At 45.9% G+C, this 21,683-nt stretch overlaps 1 pseudogene across 1 annotated transcript in view; it reads right to left on the bottom strand.

The window, feature by feature from the left end:
• Positions 1 to 20,998, bottom strand: part of LOC311233616 (ATP-binding cassette sub-family G member 4-like) — a 126,442-nt pseudogene extending 105,444 nt beyond the window's left edge. Inside the window, exon 1 of the transcript in view lies at positions 20,770 to 20,998. The product of the transcript in view is annotated as an ATP-binding cassette sub-family G member 4-like (transcript). The remainder of the gene's footprint in view (positions 1 to 20,769) is intronic.
• Positions 20,999 to 21,683: the final 685 nt, after the last annotated feature.

Here is a 21,683-nt window from a genome sequence, read left to right on the forward strand (position 1 = left end):
TCTGTGGACTGAGCACAGTCGCCTCCACAGACCCCAACATAGATGATTGCATTACCCTACAGAGTGCGCAGCTAAAGACATTTCTGCGGCACCACCCAGAGATTCAGCCCACTGCCGACATTTCAGCAGCTGACTACGAAGAAGCAGAACTTCTTCTACTACAACGAGCCCAGAGAGACTCGTTCCCCGATGAGCTAGACTGTCTACAGGGAGGAAAGCCCGTCCCATCAGACAGCAGACTGCTCCACCTGGCACCCGAGAGCGACGCCCATAATCTCATCAGAGTGGGTGGTCGTCTGCGGAGAGCCCCCAATCTACCGGATGACGTTAAGTACCCGATAGTCTTGAACAGCCGACACAAGGTCACAGAGCTGATCATAAAGAAATACGACGAGGATGTACACCACGCAGGAGCAGAGAGAGTCTTCGCGGAGATCAGACGTCGCTATTGGATACTTCAAGGAAGAGAAGCAGTGCAACGCTTCCAGCGAACCTGTCTAGACTGCCGAAAGTGGCGCGCGCAGCCCAGCATACCCCGGATGGCTGACCTACCTCCCTGTCGCCTCCGACTCAGCGACAAGCCATTCCACTCCACAGGCATGGACTGTTTTGGCCCGTTGTATATAAAGAAAGGAAGAGGAACCGAGAAGCGGTGGGGTATTGTATTCAAATGCATGACCACCAGAGCGATACATATCAAACTCCTTCCGACCATGAGCACAGACTCATTCCTTATGGCCTTCCGAAGATTCACATCACGGAAAGGAAAACCGTCTACATTGTTGTCTGATCACGGGACAAACTTCAAAGGCGGAGAAAGAGAGCTGAGAGAGAGCTTCCAAGCTATGGGCCCAGAACTTAAGACCCACCTCGCTCCATCCCAGATTGACTTCCAGTTTAATCCCCCGAACGCACCCCACTTCGGTGGAACCTGGGAACGAGAAGTATGTTCGATAAAGACAGCCCTGTACGCCGTGCTTGGGGCCCAGACTGTGGCGGAAGAAGTCCTAATGACAGTCCTCACGGAGATCGAGGGAGTATTGAACTCCAAGCCCCTCGGCTACGTCTCCAGTGATGTAGCAGATGTCGACCCAGTCACCCCAACACACTCTTGATGGGGCGGCTGGACCCCGCGCTACCCCAGACAATGTACAGGCCTGAAGAAGCGAACGGCCGAAGAATGTGGAGGTACAGTCAAGTACTAGCTGACAAGTTTTGGAACAGCTTTCTACTCCACTACCTACCGTCTCTACAGACCCGCCAGAAGTGGGTAAAAGAGAGAGACAATTTGACAGAAGGAACAGTCGTCATGATTATCGACCAGTCACTACCCAGAGCTATGTGGCCGGCTGGCCGCGTAAGCAAAGTGATCACCGGTGCCGATGGCAAGGTCCGAGCAGCTGAGGTGCTCGTCCAAGGGCGAACTTACAAACGACCCGTGGCGAGGCTAATAGAACTGCCCAGACTCCCAGACACTATCGATGACGACCATGACCCCACGACTTTGTGAGTTGACTGACCCTTACAGCGGACCTTGAGTGGTAGACAGTGCGGTTAATCTGTCTCTGCTTAGCTAATTAGGTGGGACTAATTAGGGTGCGGCTGTTGTGAAGGATCAGATTAAACCGAATATATATATTTATTTATGGATATATATTTAATAGTATTTGTATATCGTTTGATATCCCTTGTATATTCCTTGTACATATACACTGAATATCCCTTTAGTCTACTAACAGCCCATAATAGTTTCATTCTCTCATTGGACAAGAACCTGGCGCCAGCAGCCAAGCCCCTTGGTTCAAGTTCAATCGTGCCGACGAACATGTCGTTACAAGCCCGGTTCCGCGTAGGAATACGTCTGGCGAAATACGAATGGTACTATTTGTTCACAGCGCATATATATATGGCGCAAGTAAAGTAGAACTTTTCTTTTAGTCCATTAGTCCTTTACCCTCCAACCTAGTAACAGACGTGAAGCCTCACCCACGACCCACGTGTGGTGCAGTATGGCCTACTTGGCCTCAGAATAGGCATTGAGACATTGTGTGGATTAATAGTTGAATTGTCATAGTTTGGCACTATACCGTCGAGTGGGACGTATTTCTATTAAGTTAATAATAGTCTATTATGTATGGTGCATCGTTCGGTTAGAGTTATAAAGCGAGCAGTACCCCCATCGTTCCTGGCGTTATCTAGAGTCTTAACCAGGCTGGGCAGACCACGTGTGGTGCTTTCATCCGAGGAGTTCTGGGCCAGGACGAGTGGACCTGCACATTGGATTACTTTACCCGGACGACGGCGAGCCCTACACGGCTTGGATTATCTACTTGCTTTGGGTGCTTTGATTATGCCATGGATAACAGCCAACACTGCTGAGTGTTGGAACTACCCCCCGAGAGGAGTCCAGGTGAGACGGCGCTCTACCCCGAGTGAGGTCGCCTCACGTCTCTTCGTTGTGGACCGGCAGCTACCGTCTACAAGAGGGCCCAGCTGTATTCATCTGTGGACCGAGGTTCTGTGGGCACCGTGTTCAGCACTCTGAATTCTCCCAAGAAATCGTTGGCCAGATGGGATATCGCCGGCGGCTCTCCTAACCCCCCGCCCCTACTGACTTACAACCAGCGGGACCCCCCTTTAGTGTATCCAGCTATAATCATTTAAGTACCATCGCTATAGTTCCCTAAAGAACCAGGTTGTATACTTGCTCCCTGCGTAACCAGAGATTGGACATTCAATGTTGATTTGCCTACGAATACTCATTTGCCTTACAAGTGCATTCAAATCATAAATGTCATTAAGTGAACGTTGTATATACCCTTTGCTATATAAAATATTCGATTTATACATTTGTGTGGACTTCGTTTCATGGTGGGAAAGTGTTCATCATATCTATATCATGTACTGTGTGGCCAGTAGTTAAAGTACATAATCGGTAGTGGTTTAATGATACCATACTTATCAATACAGTCAGGGAATTGTACCCCTCAGTTACACTCCCAGTCCCTCCACTCTGCAGTAAACAGACATCACTGATATAGAGTGTCTGGTCAGTAACATGGGTCTAGAACCCACCTCACCCCTGCCCACTTTGACAACCTAGGATGGCTTAGAGTAGACGACAGAGGCGCAGTACATTTTCCTTTTTGAAAATCATCTGACTTCTGACATGAAGATGGAACACATTTTTGTTGTTAATATTATTTATATTACTGGTAGTTCATACAAGACATTATCGCCTAAGCCAAGCTGCACTTTAACATAGGTCTGGGTTGTTTTTATTTCTGTTAGCGCTGCCACTCTGCAGTAAACAGACATCACTGATATAGAGTGTCTGGTCAGTAACATGGGTCTAGAACCCACCTCACCCCTGCCCACTTTGACAACCTAGGATGGCTTAGAGTAGACGACAGAGGCGTAGTACATTTTCCTTTTTGAAAATCATCTGACATGAAGATGGAACACATTTTTGTTGCTAATATTATTTATATTACTGGTAGTTCATACAAGACATTATCCTCTAAGCCAAGCTGCACTTTAACATAGGCCTTTCTTTGTAAAATGTGTCATAATGTAGCATTTGTGTGTGTAACGTACACTGTAAAAAATAAATGTTTTTTCACAGGAAATTCACTATTATTTTACAGATTACTTTTGTTTTTCTACTTTAAGTGTACATGCCATACAAATATAGTAAATTACCTTTTATCAAAATATTAACCATTAAATAAAGGTTGTAATTCCTTCATAGTTAAAGACAGTAGAGGTTATACTTTATTATCTAAAGATGGTAAGTTAGAGTGCTGTGTTCACTCATAGTTAAATACAGTAGAGGTTGAGTACTTCATTATCTAAAGATGGTAAGTTAGAGTGTTGTGTTCACTCATAGTTAAATACAGTAGAGGTTGAGTACTTCATTATCTAAAGATGGTAAGTTAGAGTGTTGTGTTCACTCATAGTTAAATACAGTAGAGGTTGAGTACTTCATTATCTAAAGATGGTAAGTTAGAGTGTTGTGTTCACTCATAGTTAAATACAGTAGAGGTTGAGTACTTCATTATCTAAAGATGGTAAGTTAGAGTGTTGTGTTCACTCATAGTTAAATACAGTAGAGGTTGAGTACTTCATTATCTAAACATGGTAAGTTAGAGTGTTGTGTTCACTCATAGTTAAATACAGTAGAGGTTGAGTACTTCATTATCTAAACATGGTAAGTAGAGTGTTGTGTTCAGTCAGACAGTAGACAAGTAGAGGTTGAGTACTTTATTATCTAAACATGGTGAGTTAGAGTGTTGTGTTCATTCATAGTTAAAGACAGCCGAGGTTGAGTAGTTTCTTCTGATATCACTTTCAAACTCCAAGTGATTTAGATCCAAAACATTTTCTAACAATACATGTATATTCCATAGTAAAGTACACGTTAACGTTACAATGTGTTGTGTTCACAACACTGTTTAGTCTGTGACGACGCGTCGCGATAATATACATGTATATTCCATAGTAAAGTACACGTTAACGTTACAATGTTGCGTTGTGTTCACTCATAGTTAAAGACAGCCGAGGTTCCAAGTGATTCGTTGCAATGTACGCGGAAATGCCATATGCATTTGTCTGAGCGGCGTGAAAGGAAAGGCGCATTACCGTAGTGGCGTGCGGTGACGAATGCGGAAGCATTTTTGCACTCTTCCGCTGTTAATAAGCAACACGCGGGCCGGACACATCTTCTTTAAACAAGTCAAGAAGAAACATCACAATAAATCAAGTCCAAAAAATTTAAAATAAATGCAAAATAAATGCAACACTCCCAGACATACCCCACGCGAAGGTAAGGAAAAACTCACTAAAACCTAGCAATAGGAAAAAATGCACCACAGGCAATGTGGAGGAGAGAAACCTTAGAACGGCCATTCAAGGGGGGATCTCCCTTCTTAGATGTCGGTGATAGTAGTGTTGAAATAAAACAGGCAAAACAGTTGGTAAGCATGCACTCATATGTGTAATGAAACACAGATATATGCATGCGACAGCAACTGAATATTTTGAAAGATTAAAATATACTAGGGATAGGGCGGTCAGGTGGCGTAGCGGAGATTGCCTTCGTCACCAACCCCGGAGACGCTAGGATTCGCCTGTTCGAATCCAGCTCACAGCTCCGGGGTTGTCACCAGCTTGGCTGGCCGTTCACACTAATACAATTGGCAGTATTAGAGGGTGGGAGAAGCTGGCGGGGTGGGTCCGGGTCGTTGTAAACATTGACTCCTACAGTTCGGTCGGGGCGCCTGCTAAGCGCGGATAGGATCTAAGTGGGATAGTGTGATCCTTCCACACGCTACGCCCTCTCAGTGAGAATCCGCGCTGCCAGGTGAAAAGAAGCGGTTGATTGGCTAGACGTGTGTCGGAGGAAGCACGTGATAGCCTCCACTCTCCCAGACCGACTGTGGGGGGTAAGTGCGCAGCGACCAGGAAGGGGATTTGGAATTGGCATAACAACTAACATTGGGATGGGAGAAAATCGGAGGAAAAAGGAGGGGGAAAAAGATCAATAAAAAAATATATATACTAGGGATGCTCGATATTGGCTTTTTTACCGATACCGATATACCGATATTGTCCAACTCTTAATTTCCGATACCGATATCAACCGATATCAACCGATACCAATATATGCAGTGTTTCCCCCCCAAAAAACGGAATAATTTCAGGAATTAACATTACATATCTCTTGTCGTGTAATTAACACAACATTATGCATACTTTGACAATAAATAAAATAACAATGTGTTCTTACTTGCTTGCCTGGGTAAATAAAGGTTAAATAAATGTTAAAAAAATCATAAACCGATACCGATATTTACCGATATCACATTTTTATGCCAATATCGGCCGATAATATCGGTAGGTCGATAATATCGGACATCCCTAAAATATACACACAAGTTAAACATGCTCAGTTCCGGCAGCTTTCCCTCTGGGCAGATCAGAGGAGTCGTGGCCTGGGTAATCAATAAGCGTATTCAAAGTGTTCACAATCACATCGAGACTTGTGTCAGCAATGAGACTTGAGGATGTCCGCAACGTCACAGAACTTGTGAGGAAGTCAGCAACGTCACGGAACTTGAGGATGTCAGCAACGTCATGGAACTATTAGATTTGCATTACATTCATACCTCATTTGCAATTGCACCTTACCTCAAAGTTTTCTGCAGTGTACCTCACTGTTTACTAATTTGAACTACTTTATATTGTATATTGTATATATGTATATTCCTCCTTACTTACTTACTTTTTACTTACTTTTTACTTACTTTCTTACTTTTTTTTACTGTATGAAGCACACTCTCAGGGGCTCATACAGAACCAAGCATTTCACTTTTTATTGTGATATTTAATAAACAAACTTGAAACTTGAGGAAGGCAGCAACGTCATGAAACTTGTGAGGAAGTCAACAACGTCACGGAACTTGTGAGGAAGTCAACAACGTCATGGAACTTGTGAGGAAGTCAACAACGTCATGGAACTTGTGAGAAAGTGAGCAACGTCACGGAACTTGTGAGGAAGTCAGCAACGTCATGGAACTTGTGAGGAAGTCAACAACGTCATGGAACTTGTGAGGAAGTCAACAGCGTCAAGGAACTTGTGAGGAGGTGAGCAACATCATGGAACTTGTGAAGAAGTCAACAACGTCATTGGAACTTGTGAGGAAGTCAACAACGTCATGGAACTTGTGAGGAAGTCAACAGCGTCAAGGAACTTGTGAGGAAGTGAGCAACATCATGGAACTTGTGAAGAAGTCAACAACGTCATGGAACTTGTGAGGAAGTCAACAACATCATGGAACTTGTGAGGAAGTGAGCAACGTCATGGAACTTGTGAGGAAGTCAACAACGTCATGGAACTTGTGAGGAAGTCAGCAATGTCATGGAACTTGTGAGGAAGTCAGCAACGTCACAGAACTTGTGAGGAAGTCAGCAACGTCATGGAACTTGAGAGGAAGTCAGCAACGTCACGGAACTTGTGAGGAAGTCAGCAATGTCATGGAACTTGTGAGGAAGTATCACAAACAGTACTGTATTTGCAAATCTGGTATGTCATAAATGTATAGATGTAGCAGTACTGACTATCTGTATGTCATGTATGTCATATATGTCCTGATGAATTGAAAATGGGGGACCCTGATGTAAACAAGACGAAAGTCTTTCTCTGGTCTGCATCCCCTTAACAATTGTGTGTATTGAGCTGTACTGTATTGTACCCATTCTGCAATCTGTTAATAAAGTTTTCAATCAATCAATCAATCAATCAAGTCAGCAACGTCATGGAACTTGTGAGGAAGTCAGCAACGTCATGGAACTTGTGAGGAAGTCAACAACGTCATGGAACTTGTGAGGAAGTCAACAACATCATGGAACTTGTGAGGAAGTCAGCAACATCATGGAACTTGTGAGGAAGTCAGCAACGTCATGGAACTTGTGAGGAAGTCAACAATGTCATGGAACTTGTGAGGAAGTCAGCAACGTCATGGAACTTGTGAGGAAGTCAGCAACGTCATGGAACTTGTGAGGAAGTCAACAACGTCATGAAACTTGTGAAGAAGTCAGCAACGTCATGGAACTTGTGAGGAAGTGAGCAACGTCACGGAACTTGTGAGGAAGTCAGCAACGTCATGGAACTTGTGAGGAAGTCAGCAACGTCATGAAACTTGTGAGGAAGTCAACAACGTCATGGAACTTGTGAGGAAGTCAGCAACATCATGGAACTTGTGAGGAAGTCAGCAACATCATGGAACTTGTGAGGAAGTCAACAACATCACAGAACTTGTGAGGAAGTCAACAACGTCATGGAACTTGTGAGGAAGTCAACAACGTCATGGAACTTGTGAGGAATTCAACAACATCACAGAACTTGTGAGGAAGTCAACAACGTCATGGAACTTGTGAGGAAGTCAGCAACGTCACAGAACTTGTGAGGAAGTCAGCAACATCATGGAACATCATGCATTGTGGCCTGAGAATCATGAAATAAAAAAATTGAAAGGGATAACCGTCTGTTTGTGGTAGTGAAAGGGTTAAGCATATGTAGTGTGGTAGTGAAAGGGTTAACCCTTTGTAGTGTGGTAGTGAAAGGTTAACCTTCTGTAGTGTCGTAGTGAAAGCGTTAACCCTTTGTAGTGTGGTAGTGAAAGGGTTAACCGTCTGTTTGTGGTAGTGAAAGGGTTAAGCATATGTAGTGTGGTAGTGAAAGGGTTAACCATCTGTAGTGTGGTAGTGAAAGGCTAACCGTGTGTGGTGTGGTAGTGAAAGCGTTAACCCTTTGTAGTGTGGTAGTGAAAGGGTTAACTGTCTGTAGTGTGGTAGTGAAAGGGTTAACCGTCTGCAGTGTGGTAGTGAAAGGGATAACCATATGTAGTGTGGTAGTGAAAGGGTTAAGCATCTGTAGTGTGGTAGTGAAAGGGTTATGCGTCTGTAGTGTGGTAGTGAAAGGGTTAACCGTCTGTAGTGTGGTAGTGAAAGGGTTAACCGTCTGTAGTGTGGTAGTGAAAGGGTTAACCGTCTGTAGTGTGGATAGTGAGATTAACTTAAGATCTCCCGGGCGACGGTGTATAATTTTTTTTATCATAATTAATTAATCTATTTAATCACATATGTTTGTGTAGTTCTCTTTCTTCCAACATGGCTGCCTGTAACCATTGGTAACCACTTTCAAAAGAAAATGCCTCACTTCTGTACGGTGGTACAAAAATCTACCTGATGGAAATCTACCTGATGAGATAGAGAGATTAAAAATATAAGTCATTTGTTCAGCGATAACTGGTGCAGCCAACTTAATAAAAAAATACTCTAAGTTATCCTCACTTGTAGAACACTTTGCATCGATTGATTGCAAAGCATCAAATACAGCTGACTGTGTAAAAGGTTGAAAGGAGAAATGGGAAGTGACGCCCACAGGGTACAAACAATCAGAATCAACAGGACAAGGTCCATTATAGTTCCTATTAAATAAATTACCAGCCTCTGCAAAATGCCTATTGAAGGCAACACAAATTGCACTCTGCTCAGAGATCACACAGTTTTCAACTTTAATATGAGAGGGTAAAGAATTAGATGATTTTATTTTGTTCACATTCACCGCACTCCAAAATTTTGCCGGATTAGAGTATGAGTTTGTAACCAACTCCAGATAGTAATCAGCTTTAGATTTTCTTACTACTGCAGTACATTTGTTCCTAATTTGCCCAGAAGAAAGCCAATGTTGAGGGTCTCCAGAACGCCTGGCCCGAGACCATGCAGCATTTCTGTCTTTAATTAGGGTTGACAATTCCTGAGAAAACCAGGGTATTACTCTATCTTTAATGCAGACTTTTTTAAAAGGAGCATGTTTGTCAACTAATAAATTAAATGTATTTACAAAGGAGTCCAGGGCTAACTGAACATCAATTTCAGTGTTACAATAAGTATTAAAAAAAACAAGATCATCTAAAAATGATTGGTGATTAAAAGATTTAAAATTCCTCCTTAAAACTGTGTGAGATCTTGTTTTTGGCAGTTTCGTGCTTCTTACGCAGGCTGTGGGGCAATGGTCACTTATGCCTAAGTCAAAAACCCCACAAGCTGAGATCCTGTCATATTTATTCACAAAAATAAGATCAATAAGGGTAGACCTAGAGTCATTTTTAAGGTTTAGCCTGGTGGGCTCAGTAACTAACTGTGAAAGACTGAGGTTACCACTGACTTCTTTAAGGTGCTTTGCAGGACCACTCAACCAGTCAATATTAAAATCACCCATGACAATCACCTCAGAGTCAGTATATTGCGAAAGGAGCTCAGCTAATCTATCTAAAGAGCTAGCATCAGCAGAAGGGGGTCTGTAGACACCAATTACATATATAAAATTGTTGATCCCCAACTCGACCTTTAAAACAAGTACTTCAAAACACATTGGGATAGTGACAGCATTTTGAGCGCCACTCACGGCTAATCTCGGGTTTACGATTGTGACGTTGAAAGCCACGTCACGGCTTTTCTCGAATTTTTTATTTTTAATCAGCTTTAGATTTTCTTACTACTGCAGTACATTTGTTCCTAATTTGCATAAAAGAAAGCCAATGTTGAGGGTCTCCAGAACGCCTGGCCCAAGACCATGCAGCATTTCTGTTAACCCTTAGGAGTCAACGGGGCGTATTGCTCCCGTGGGCGGAGAACAAAAGAATTAGAATGTCTTCTAAATGCTCTAAACGTACATATTTTCAGAAATCGATAAAAATAGAAAAATGACAATTTCGAGTGCTTTGAGATGTACTATATATGTCTCATTACTTGCTAAACATAATACGACTTGTAAATACGTTTAATTCTTGCTAGATGGTATGCTTGTAATTATTTCCGTTTGCGAGAGAACTACAGCACGTCACGAAACACACATACACGCACGCGCGCACACACACAAGAGAAGCATGTGCGCTGTGAATAGGTGTTAGACCCCCGCGCAGAGGTGAGAGGTATCAGAGACTCGCTACCCCCCATCCAAATTCTAAACAACAGATCGGCATCGGCTTTTCATAATATGTATGAATTATCTCTTGCAATAATATCCACGGGACACTGAGCTGCTTCGCAGAATAATGTGGTGTGCGTGTATGTGTGTGTGTGCGCTGAGACGCAGCGTCGAGACGAAACTTGTGTCGAGTCTGCTTCTATGTATGCTTCTTCAGCGCGTCCTGCATTATTATTATTATTATTATTATTATTATTATTATTATTATTATCATTCTCTAGAATACACGGGACCCGACGGAACGTTAATGTCGAGTCTGCTTCTATGTATGCTTCTTCAGCGCGTCCTGCATTATTATTATTATTATTATTATTATTATTATTATTATTATTATTATTATTATTATTATTATTATTATTATTATTATTATCATTCTCTAGAATACACGGGACCCGACGGAACGTTAATTTATGTATTAAAAGTAGTCTAACATGCTTTTCATCAACATAACTGGCAGAGACAGAGTGCGTGTGTGTACGAGTTATGAGTTATCTCGCAGTTCATTCAAGCGCGCATCACGTTGATGACAGCTCTCTAGAGAAAGGTGCGCTCACAGGGGCGTAGCTGGAGATTCTGGGCCCCATGAAAAGAATCAATTTGTGGGCCCCCAATCTATTAAAAAAATGTGGGGCCCCCAATCTATAAAAAAAATTTGGGGCATTTGCTGGGCCCTTGGAATCATCCTAACCCCCCCCCCCCCCCCCCCCCCCAGCTACTCCCCTGCACACACACACACACACACACTCTCTCTCTCTCTCTCTCTCTCTCTCTCAAACAGAGAAATCAAAAGAAATCAGTACATTACCTTGTATTACTATTGTAATCCAAAAGCGATATATAGGGTTGTTCATTGTACAATACAATTGATACAGTTGATGTTTCTTGTTGATTATTATTCTCTATGTGTATATGAGCATTTTTTCAATACCCAACTATGTAGTGGCCGCTTGTCGCTAGGCTAGGCCTCCTGCTGGGTCCATTCACTGGAATAACAAAGGAATGACTGGGCCTTTGCTCCAGGTGTGAAATGGTTCTAGTGACAATGATCACATTGAATTCTGGGAGTGTAGTTCTCTCATCAGATAGCTGAATGAACTTGGATCTAGTTCAAGTCCTATACTGAAAAGTTGTTAGGATTTTACCAGAATGTTTGATAGGACATTGATTGAAAACTATCGTCTCAAATTTGACAATTGATGGCTTATTTTGAAGGTATGAATCTGTAATTTTACATTATGTAACAAAAAAAAGAGAGAATATTCTGAGAAGGTGGAGCTAGAAACTTTAGACTTCAGGGGGTAATTAGGGTTGACAATTCCTGAGAAAACCAGGGTATTACTCTATCTTTAATGCAGACTTTTTTTAAAGGAGCATGTTTGTCAACTATTGTCAAATATTCCAGTCCACATTTTCCAGTCCACTGATGCAGCCAGAGTTACCAGAGTTCATTCTGGAGCCTCTGAGCCGCGGCGAGCATGGGTTATACTGTACACACGTTGGATCAATATACTTATCGATTTTTTCGAATGGTGATCAGGAATTGGAATATACCATTTGGATACCATCTGATGATGAACTAGGCAAAATCTGCATATGGCTCGCCGACAACAAACTATCATTACACATGGGCAAAACAGAGTCCATTCTCTTCGGTTCAAATAACAAACTCAGCAAGACCGACGGCTTCTCGGTTACAGTGGGTGACAATATTATCACAAGGAAAGATGAAATTACCTACCTGGGTTCCATCCTAGAGGCTAATCTTTCCTGTGACAAAATGGCATCCAATGTAATAAAAAAAAGTCAACCAACGAACGCGATTCTTGTACCGGATCTCCTCTCTGGTAAACAAGAATACCCTGAAGACTCTAGCAGGAGCACTCATTCAAGGGTACTACGACTATGCTTGCACCTCATGGTACCAAAGCACCTCAAAGGCACTAAAAAACAAATTACAAACATCTCAAAACAAGCTAGTCAGACTACTACTTGACCTGACTCCTAGAACCCACCTCACCCCTGCCCACTTTGACAACCTAGGATGGCTTAGAGTAGACGACAGAGTACAGCAACTTGCAATGGGCCTGGTCTACAAGATACACTACGCGACCAAGGTACCCATGTACATGTCAAAATACTTCCCAAAGGTCAGTGAATACCACGATCACAACACCAGAGGGAGCTCCACAAATCATGTAAAACCCAGATTCGGATCAAACAAGGGACTAAACACGTTTCGCAATTATGCCACATCAATGTGGAACGCCCTGCCTAAAGCTGTAAAGGAATGTGAATCACTACCCACCTTCAAAAACACTCTCAAAAAACACCTACGTGAGACTGCAATTCGAAACTGGCCCCTACAAATGTCCTAACCTAGTTGTACAGTAAATGACCAAGTAAGGCTTTGTCAATATTCAAATGTACAGTGTAAAATGTGTGTGTGTCCCCTTCCCAACCCCCCCCCCCCACCTCCAATGTACAGCCCTCACCCAACCCACCCAACCCCACCCCACCCAACCAACCTCCTCCAGTGTACAGTTTCTATGCCAAATGTATATACACTCCTTTTCTGGACACTTTTGTATCACAAACAGTACTGTATTTGCAAATCTGATATGTCATAAATGTATAGATGTAGCAGTACTGTCTATCTGTATGTCATATATGTTATGATGAATTGAAAATGGGGGACCCTGATGTAAACAAGTCGAAAGTCTTTCTCTGGTCTGCATCCCCTTAACAATTGTATGTATTGAGCTGTACTGTACTGTACCCATTCTGCAATCTGTTAATAAACTTTTCAATCAATCAATCAATCAATGTCAGGTAAGGAATCTATGTTATCAGTGTTAGGATAATCAGACTTGTTTTCATGGAGATATAAGCGTTTCCACTATATGTGATATGGCTGTTTCACTGTAAAAGCCATGAGGAAATAATAGCAGCGATTATCAGCGCACGGCACGAGCGTGCGTGCGCACACATACTATCGACCATCTAGCGTTTATTTGAAAACGATTCATAAATAGAACGACAAATGATAACGTTCTGGAATATTCCAGTAAAAGGCGATTATCAGGGAATGTGTTGTTTTTTCTTCGAAACAGAGTGGTTTTCAAAATGCTATAAAAAGAAAATTAAGCGATAAAAACACAATCTGCTTTGCCAATGTTGACTGGAAAATTATTCTTTGATAAGCGATGGGCAGATTAGACACATAGCATAATTTAAAACATAGATTAGGCGATATTAACGTTACATGGGCCGTGGACCGTGGCATCAACGGGGTAAAAAGGAAAACACGGCCTGGCACTGAAAGTGTTAACAACAGAAGCCGAAAAACAAGATTTAACATAAATAACTACCCCACCACCCCTACCTACCCTATCAATTCTAAACACATTAAAATCATGTAGATCTATTGTGGAGTCAGAATCAGATTTCTTCAACCAGGACTCAGATATGACCAATATATCTGGATCAGCCTGTGCTACCAGTATTCTAAGATGGTCCAACTTCTGGTGCTGAAGGAGACTTCTAATGTTCAGGTGAATCAATCCCAAACCTTTCCTTTCTTTAAAGGTATGTGGATTATTTAAAGAAAGTGGTGTGGAATCTGACTCACGTGACAAGGAAATAGAAGACTGTAAAGTGACTGATATTAAGTTGGAGTGATTTACAGTATGCCAATGTGTTGGGTAATGATCATGAACCCTATCAGAAATCATGACTTCTATATTAACATTGGAGGAGGTTGGGTAGGTGGGGTGGAAGGGGGGGTTGGGTAGGTGGGGTGGGGTGGGGGGGGAAACTGTACATTGGAGGTGGTTGGGTGGGTGGGGTGGGGGGGGGGGGGGGGGGGGTTGGGTAGGCGGGTGGGGTTGGGTAGGTGGGGTGGGGTAACTGTACATTGGATTATCCACGAAACCTTACTTGGTCCCAAGAAGAGGGTCTCGTGTATTATTGGGTTAGGACATTTACTGTACATTGGAGGGGGTTGGGTTAGGACATTTACAGGGGCCAGTTTCAAATTGCAGTCTCTCGTACAGTAGGTGCTCTTTGAGAGTGGTTTTGAAAGTGGATAGTGATTCACATTCCTTTACAGCTGTGGGTAGGACTGCAGCACCCAAGTTTCAGCACAGCTTGATGAACATTGGGTCTCATTCTCCAACGGACTTAAGACAAAAAATGTCCCATTTAATGTCTTAAATGGGCCATTTAAGACATCTTAGATCTATTGATTAATTATACTTTTGAAAGAATGCAGGTTATAGCCAACATGCAATATATCCGATTGGGACAGACATTTGTCGTTTTATATAGCTATATCCTGCATTCTTTGAAATGTATAATTAATCAATAAAACAGATATTTAACACGGTTGGGGAATCCGAAAATCTAAGATGTCTTAAATGGCCCTAAGAGCAAATGTTTTGTCTTAAGTCCGTTGGAGAATGAGACCCATTGTTACTCATCTTGCTTTTCTCCGCCCTGTCTGTCAGCTGGTCACCATGCCCATACATGGTCCCCTTCCTGTTCCCGTCTCACCACCATCCCTCACCTGTGCCTGACTACACACCTGCCGGCTATCACCCAATCACCGAACCAGGATAAGAGGCCGGCAACCCTGCCACTCCTCGTCCGAGTGTTGTTTACGCCTCCCGTGGTATAGGACTTTATTCTAGACCTTAGCGGTCCTAATTTATGTTTATGTGCTCAGTGACCTTGTTCAATACTAATCCTTGTTCTCCGATGTCCAGGACCTCACCCCTCCGGCCTACACCTGGACCACGGATCCCCACCAGCCTGCACCCCCCTGGACCTCACCTACTCGCACCACCAGCCTGCACCCCCCCTGGACCTCACCTACTCGCACCACTAGCCTGCACCCCCCTGGACCTCACCTACTCGCACCACCAGTCTGCACCCCCCTGGACCTCACCTACTCGCACCACCAGCCTGCACCCCCCTGGACCTCACCTACTCGGACCACCGGCCTGCACCCCCCATGACCTCACCTACTCGCACCACCGGCCTGCACCCCCCTGGACCTCACCTACTCGCACCACCAGCCTGCACCCCCCTGGACCTCACCTACTCGCACCACTAGCCTGCACCCCCCTGGACCTCACGTACTCGGACCACCAGCCTGCACCCCCCCTGGACCTCACCTACTCGCACCACCAGCCTGCACCCCCCTGGACCTCACCTACTCGCACCACTAGCCTGCACCCCCCTGGACCTCACGTACTCGGACCACCAGCCTGCACCCCCCTGGACCTCACCTACTCGCACCACCAGCCTGCACCCCCCTGGACCTCACCTACTCGCACCACCAGCCTGCACACCCCTGGACCTCACCTACTCGCACCACCAGCCTGCACACCCCTGGACCTCACCTACTCGGACCACCAGCCTGCACACCCCTGGACCTCACCTACTCGGACCACCAGCCTGCACCCCCCTGGACCTCACCTACTCGGACCATCGGCCTGTCACTCCTCCACTCCTTGTTCCCTGTCTCCTAGCTCCTCTCACGACCCTTGGACCCCCCCCCCCCCCTCCTGCTTCAATTAAACATTCTAATCCGCTCTATTCTCCTGTGCCTGTGTTCTGCTCCTGGGTTCTAGAGATTCAGATTCAGATTCCTTTATTAAGCCATTTGTGTAAAAACACATTGGTAATTGTTGCAGCAATACAGTGTATGCATTTTTTTCCCTTTCTTTTTTCACAGTAAACGACAAACACCAACACAGACACAGGACAAAAAACAGTGCAGTGGAGGATTAATCAATAAAATACATATATATATATAAAGTGAAGAGTGCAGAGTTCCAGTAAGGACTAGTGCAGTGCAGTCAGTGTCATTGTGCCAGTGACACTTGGGGGCAGGGGGGGGGGGGGGACCTGAGGCATTGATCAGCCTGACACCCCCCCTAGCAGAGTTGTACCCTTCCTGCTGACTTGTCGTACAGAACTTGTAAGTAAAGTGCATAAAGGGGAGTTGACACTGCACTGACACACCAGAGAACCAACCACCCAGTCGTTACCCTATGCGGTGGTTGGTCCCATAACCCCTCAGGAAAAAACTCCAAAACGTACCTGCGGCACTACCGCAGTACCAGTGTTTCAGTTTCCAACAGGGTTATCCCGGGCCTACGGGTCAACGAAAACATTACTTCGGATCGGGCCCGGCGATACGGGGAGCACAGGGTCCCCCGAGGAGGTGAAAGACCACCCCAACAGGCCCCTCTTCGCCATGCGTAAGAGAAGAGCGAAAGAAATGGAGAACCAGCCCCAAGCACCCCGTACTTGGTATTCCCAGGAGGTCACCCAACCAAGTACTAACCAAGACCAACCTGCGTAGCGGCCGAGATCTGACGAGATCGGGCATGTACAGGTTGGCACGGCCGTAAGCCATTACGACAGTGTAGAATACAACGTACCCAACAAGGGTCTCCATAGCGCCTAACCCTGTGACACCCGGACCGACCTGGCATTTCCCCCCCTGGAAAAAGCCCAAGTCCCTCAGGGTACCAGAACAGCAGATCTGCATCCCCGGCGGACAACAGGTTTAACTGATCCGGACCAGCGTGACCAGAACCAGTCCTGTGCCCTAACCACGCCGACATGCCAACTCCAAGAGAAGGGGCAGATATGCGTGTTGATCTTAAACACGAAAAGGCGCCACCCAGTCGTGCGGTGCGCCCTTCTACGTATGTTCAGATCCATTCCGTCATCATCCCCCGATATGAACGAGAATCCGTCGACAACCACACAGGTCGTCGGAAGAGGAAAAACCCCCATCCCAATTGCTTTATAAAAACGCTGTTTTAACCCCAAGCAACCAAGGCGCGCCAGTCAGTTGCTTAATGTCCAACAGAACATCCCGAGCTAGCACTATGTGTGCGACGGGCATATCCACATCAATAAATAGGCTATTTAGACCTTTCATTGAATCCCCAAGGCGCCCAGGGGAACGACAAGAGGGGTGAGATGCAACCTCACTCCAACTCTTTCTAATAATAAAGAAAGAAGCATCAACAGCATAAACCCAAACTGCACAGCTGGGAGTAAAAACTGTTTACATTTTTACATCCAGTCACCCCTTATTCAGAGAGTATAGACCGAACTTTCCCAGAAGCCTTCCCACATGAGTCGTAGTATGAAAAAGACATGTCAACTGTGAGTCACGTGACCAACTGACCCAAGTTTACACATAAATCGAGCATAGCAGACCCGTAAGTCCTACGCTCTAACCCGACACTTTAACACCACAAACCTTACGTAAAGATCTTAACTCACGGAAGCCGTCGTCATAGCAACGTATATGCTATGATGGGGGGAAATCCCGTACACGACTCCTGTTTGTAATAGGAGCCGTGTCAGGACAACCCTCCCCCCCCCCCCTCTCCTGCCAAGTCGTTGAACGGCTCGGCCCTGACTGGCTCAGCAGAATGAGAAAAAAATCTCCTAAAACCAAGCAAGTGGGAAGGAGGGGTTTATTCGGCACCCCCTCACACAAACCCTTTTCCCCTACACACAAGAACAACTGTAGCATTTTGAGACCTTTGGTAGAATGCTAATGTATAGCGTAAGCTAATACAATGCCCGCTACCCACAGACTGTGAACAGGATTTATAACAAAAACAAGTCGTGTGAGTGTGAATCCTACACCCGCTTTCTATGTCGTACATAGCAAAAACACTGACAGAGAGTAACGGCTAGGCCGTGGAACGTGTGTATACGAGTATTACTGCAACTAACACAACAGTGTTGTGGATCAACATTACTTTGCTCAAGCAACAGATCATACAACCAGCTTCTACCTGCATGTGGAGCGTCAGGCTAAATAGAACCTTTCTATGACTGAGTGTATGCTTGCAGACCTTGCTTAATCTCGTAACACAACGTGACTCATCTCTCAATGTAACAATGCAGATTCACATTTCGCAACCCCATCATACGTATTGTTGAAGAAACACACAGTTTGTTTGGCCAATAATATAGTCCCCCTTTAAGGGGACTTTTTATTTATTTGGGCACAAAATCATAATATGAGAGGGCCGGGGAGGGTGTAGAGGGGACCACAGGGGGAAAAGTCACTTTAGCGGCGTCTGCTGCCTCGAGCCGCTCGAGTTTTGCCACCCCGAGAAGCCCCGGAGGGACGGTAGTTAATCGGCTGCTGGTCACGACGTTCCCTACCGTCTCCTCCGGTCGTGGATGGGCCGGCGGCAGCAGAACCACCGTCTCTCCTCCTGGCCTTCTTGGAAGGGCCAGCAGTGGCGGCGGAGGCAGTGGTAGGGACGACGGAGGGAGCTCGACGTCGTGGAAGCCTTCTGACTCCACCGGCAAGGACGGGAGGCGGAAAATGGGGTTGAAACACGGATCGCTCCTCTGCCATTTCTCTGCACGTTGAGGTCATCAGCTGCAGGGCCTTCCCAAATAGTCCAGCATCGGAGAGGTTGGCCGTCAGAAGAGGGGCTCTCTTCTTCTCTGGCACTCAAGCCTGCTCCAGCCAAAGGTGGCGCTGGATCAGGGTAGCCAGGGCGCGCACTTTCCCCGAGGCTATGGCCTGCACCTGGGTAAGATGCAGTACAGCTCCGGCCGCCTGGGTGATCTGATCGCGTTGTATCTCGGTCAGATCCATGCCGCCCATCATTATCCCCGATACAAATCTAGCCAGCTGCGCGATGTTAGAAGAGGCAGCCAGCGATTGTGTACCAGCGACAAATGACTGGTCACCCCAATATGCCAATCGCCTAGCCGATCTTCCATGGAGAACCGGCTTGCATAACGGCTCCCACACCACATCCGGACAGAGGAGAGCGGCCATCGGCCTATCAAGCCGTGGCACGCCCTCTCTCATACCTTCGACCAACCCCGCCACCCGCGTAACTGGTACGTAGGAGGGGGTAAGTCCCATGATGTGGGACACCACCTGGCCCCGACGAACATAGGCCCCATTGAGGGGAAAAATGGGTAGACAACGTCCACCCCTCTCACCGGGCGACGCTGCCAGCGATGACCTATGAGATCATCGGGGGCAGGAGCAGGCAATGGCTGCGGCAGCGGCACGCCGTTTGCAGCGGCAGCTACCGCCATGAGCTAGGGGAACAAAGCCTGCAGTTTCCCCTGCTGACCGTCCTCCACCGAACCCGCATCCCTCACATGCAGCAGGCTTCGACCGGTTGAGGAGCCACAATCTGATGTGGCTGATAGCAGGGCATCCTGCTGATGAGGCCGAGGTGGTTCCCCGACATCCTCGAACAAGGCGCCCCAAGGAGACATTTCTCCCCCCTCCAGCGTTATCTGGACAGGAGGGATACTCGTCTCCACAGGGCCTTCAAACAAGAATCCGTCCGACTCTTCCATGTAGTCCTCAGTTTCCATTGGGCATGCAGAGACCGACGCATCCTCGCTGGACTCCAGCAATTCCCCAAACCCAGGCCGCTCGCGCCTGCAGGACACCATCTTGCGACGTGAACGTGCAGACGCGAAAAGTTTGCGTCGCAAATCCTCCGGAACCAAAGGAACCGGCCGCTCACGAACGGACGATTCCCCGGAAACCAGAGGAACCAGAGTCGGGATCAGGCCACCGCCGGAGCGGCGGCACCGTTGCACCGGCTCCTCGGAGAGGCAAACTACCCATTGGCTGTCTCCTGGGCTGGGCTGGCAACCAAGAAAGTGGCAGCAGCCCCGCACCAAGGCGCACGACAGAGGCGGGAATGGAGAACCGCTGGTAGACAATATGACTTAGCTTTTTCTTTTTGAATAGTTAAAATAAGCACAATGTAAACACGTCTCAACTTTCTTCAACTAGCAACACGTCAAGGAGGGATCTCCGAAGGCACTTCCTTGTGGTGAAAGCGAAGAAGGAGGCGAGTAGATGGCCACACACCTGCTTATGAAGGTAAGCTAATGAGGGGTGTGGTCAGACGAATATTGGGATAAAGGTATATTGTGGAATTTTATTCAGTGCGCGCGCACAAGCGAGGTACAGTGCGTGAGTGACGCCGAGCGAGAGCCGTTACGATACAGAACTAGCTCATTAGCTCATTCTGGCACATTTACATTGATGTGGAAACTGAAGATGTTGATTAAAGTGCACTGTCCCTGGGTAAAAAATAAATAAATAAATAAACTTAAACTTGTCGCCTTGGATAAGAGCGTCGGCTAAATGACAAAATGTAAATGTAAGCGGCGTGTGTTACCTCTTTTCTGCCAGCAGGGGCCCTGGCGGATGGTGTAGGAGAGGTCGGTGAACTCCAGGTCCACGCCGGAGCGGCGGGGTAGGTGGGAGAAGCGCTGGGCCTCCGTGATGTGGTTCTCCACCTTCTTGAGGTGTGTGAGCAGGGGCTCTTGGGTGGAGTTGGGGGTCTCTTCCATGGGGATGGTCATGGAGGCGACCGGCCCCGGCGGCTCCAGAGACCTCTCAGCCATGTCGGCAGATGCTGCGGGGAGGAGGAGAACCACGCGTTAAATCAAATCAAATCGGGGTGCCCTCGTGGCGCACCGCATAGTGCCTCGCACACCTATGCGGCCGCCCCGGGTTTGCCTCCCGCTCCCGGTGACATTTGTTGCATGTCTTCCCCCGCCTCTTCTCCCGCTCATCCTCTCCTCCTCTGTCGGTCATGTCTGACCATGAAAAGCAATAAATGCAAAAAAAAACATCTTACAAAAAAAATGAAATCAAATTTATTTGTAAGGCCCGACAACACACGTTAATGTCCCCATGGGCCGGACACGTCTTCCTTAAACAAGTCAAGAAGAAACATCACAATAAATCAAGAACAAAACAAAAACACCATAAAGTCCAAAGAATTTAAAATAAATAAAATAAATGCAACACTCCCAGACCCCATGCGAAGGTACGGAAAAACTCACTAAAACCTAGCAATAGGAAAGAATGCACCACAGGCAATGTGGAGGAGAGAAACCTTAGAAGGGCCGTTCAAGGGGGGATCTCCCTTCTTAGATGTCGGTGATAGTAGTGTTGCAATAAAACAGGCAAAACAGTTGGTAAGCATGCACTCATAAGTGTAATGAAAAACCTGAAAAAAGCAAATTTAGCATAAAACACTCATCAAATGGCATACCCAAAGTCAATCGAAAGCTATTCCTGAAC

The sequence above is a fragment of the Notolepis coatsorum genome, assembly GCF_963971535.1.
Source record: "Notolepis coatsorum genome assembly, chromosome: 8".
NCBI lineage: Eukaryota > Metazoa > Chordata > Actinopteri > Aulopiformes > Paralepididae > Notolepis > Notolepis coatsorum.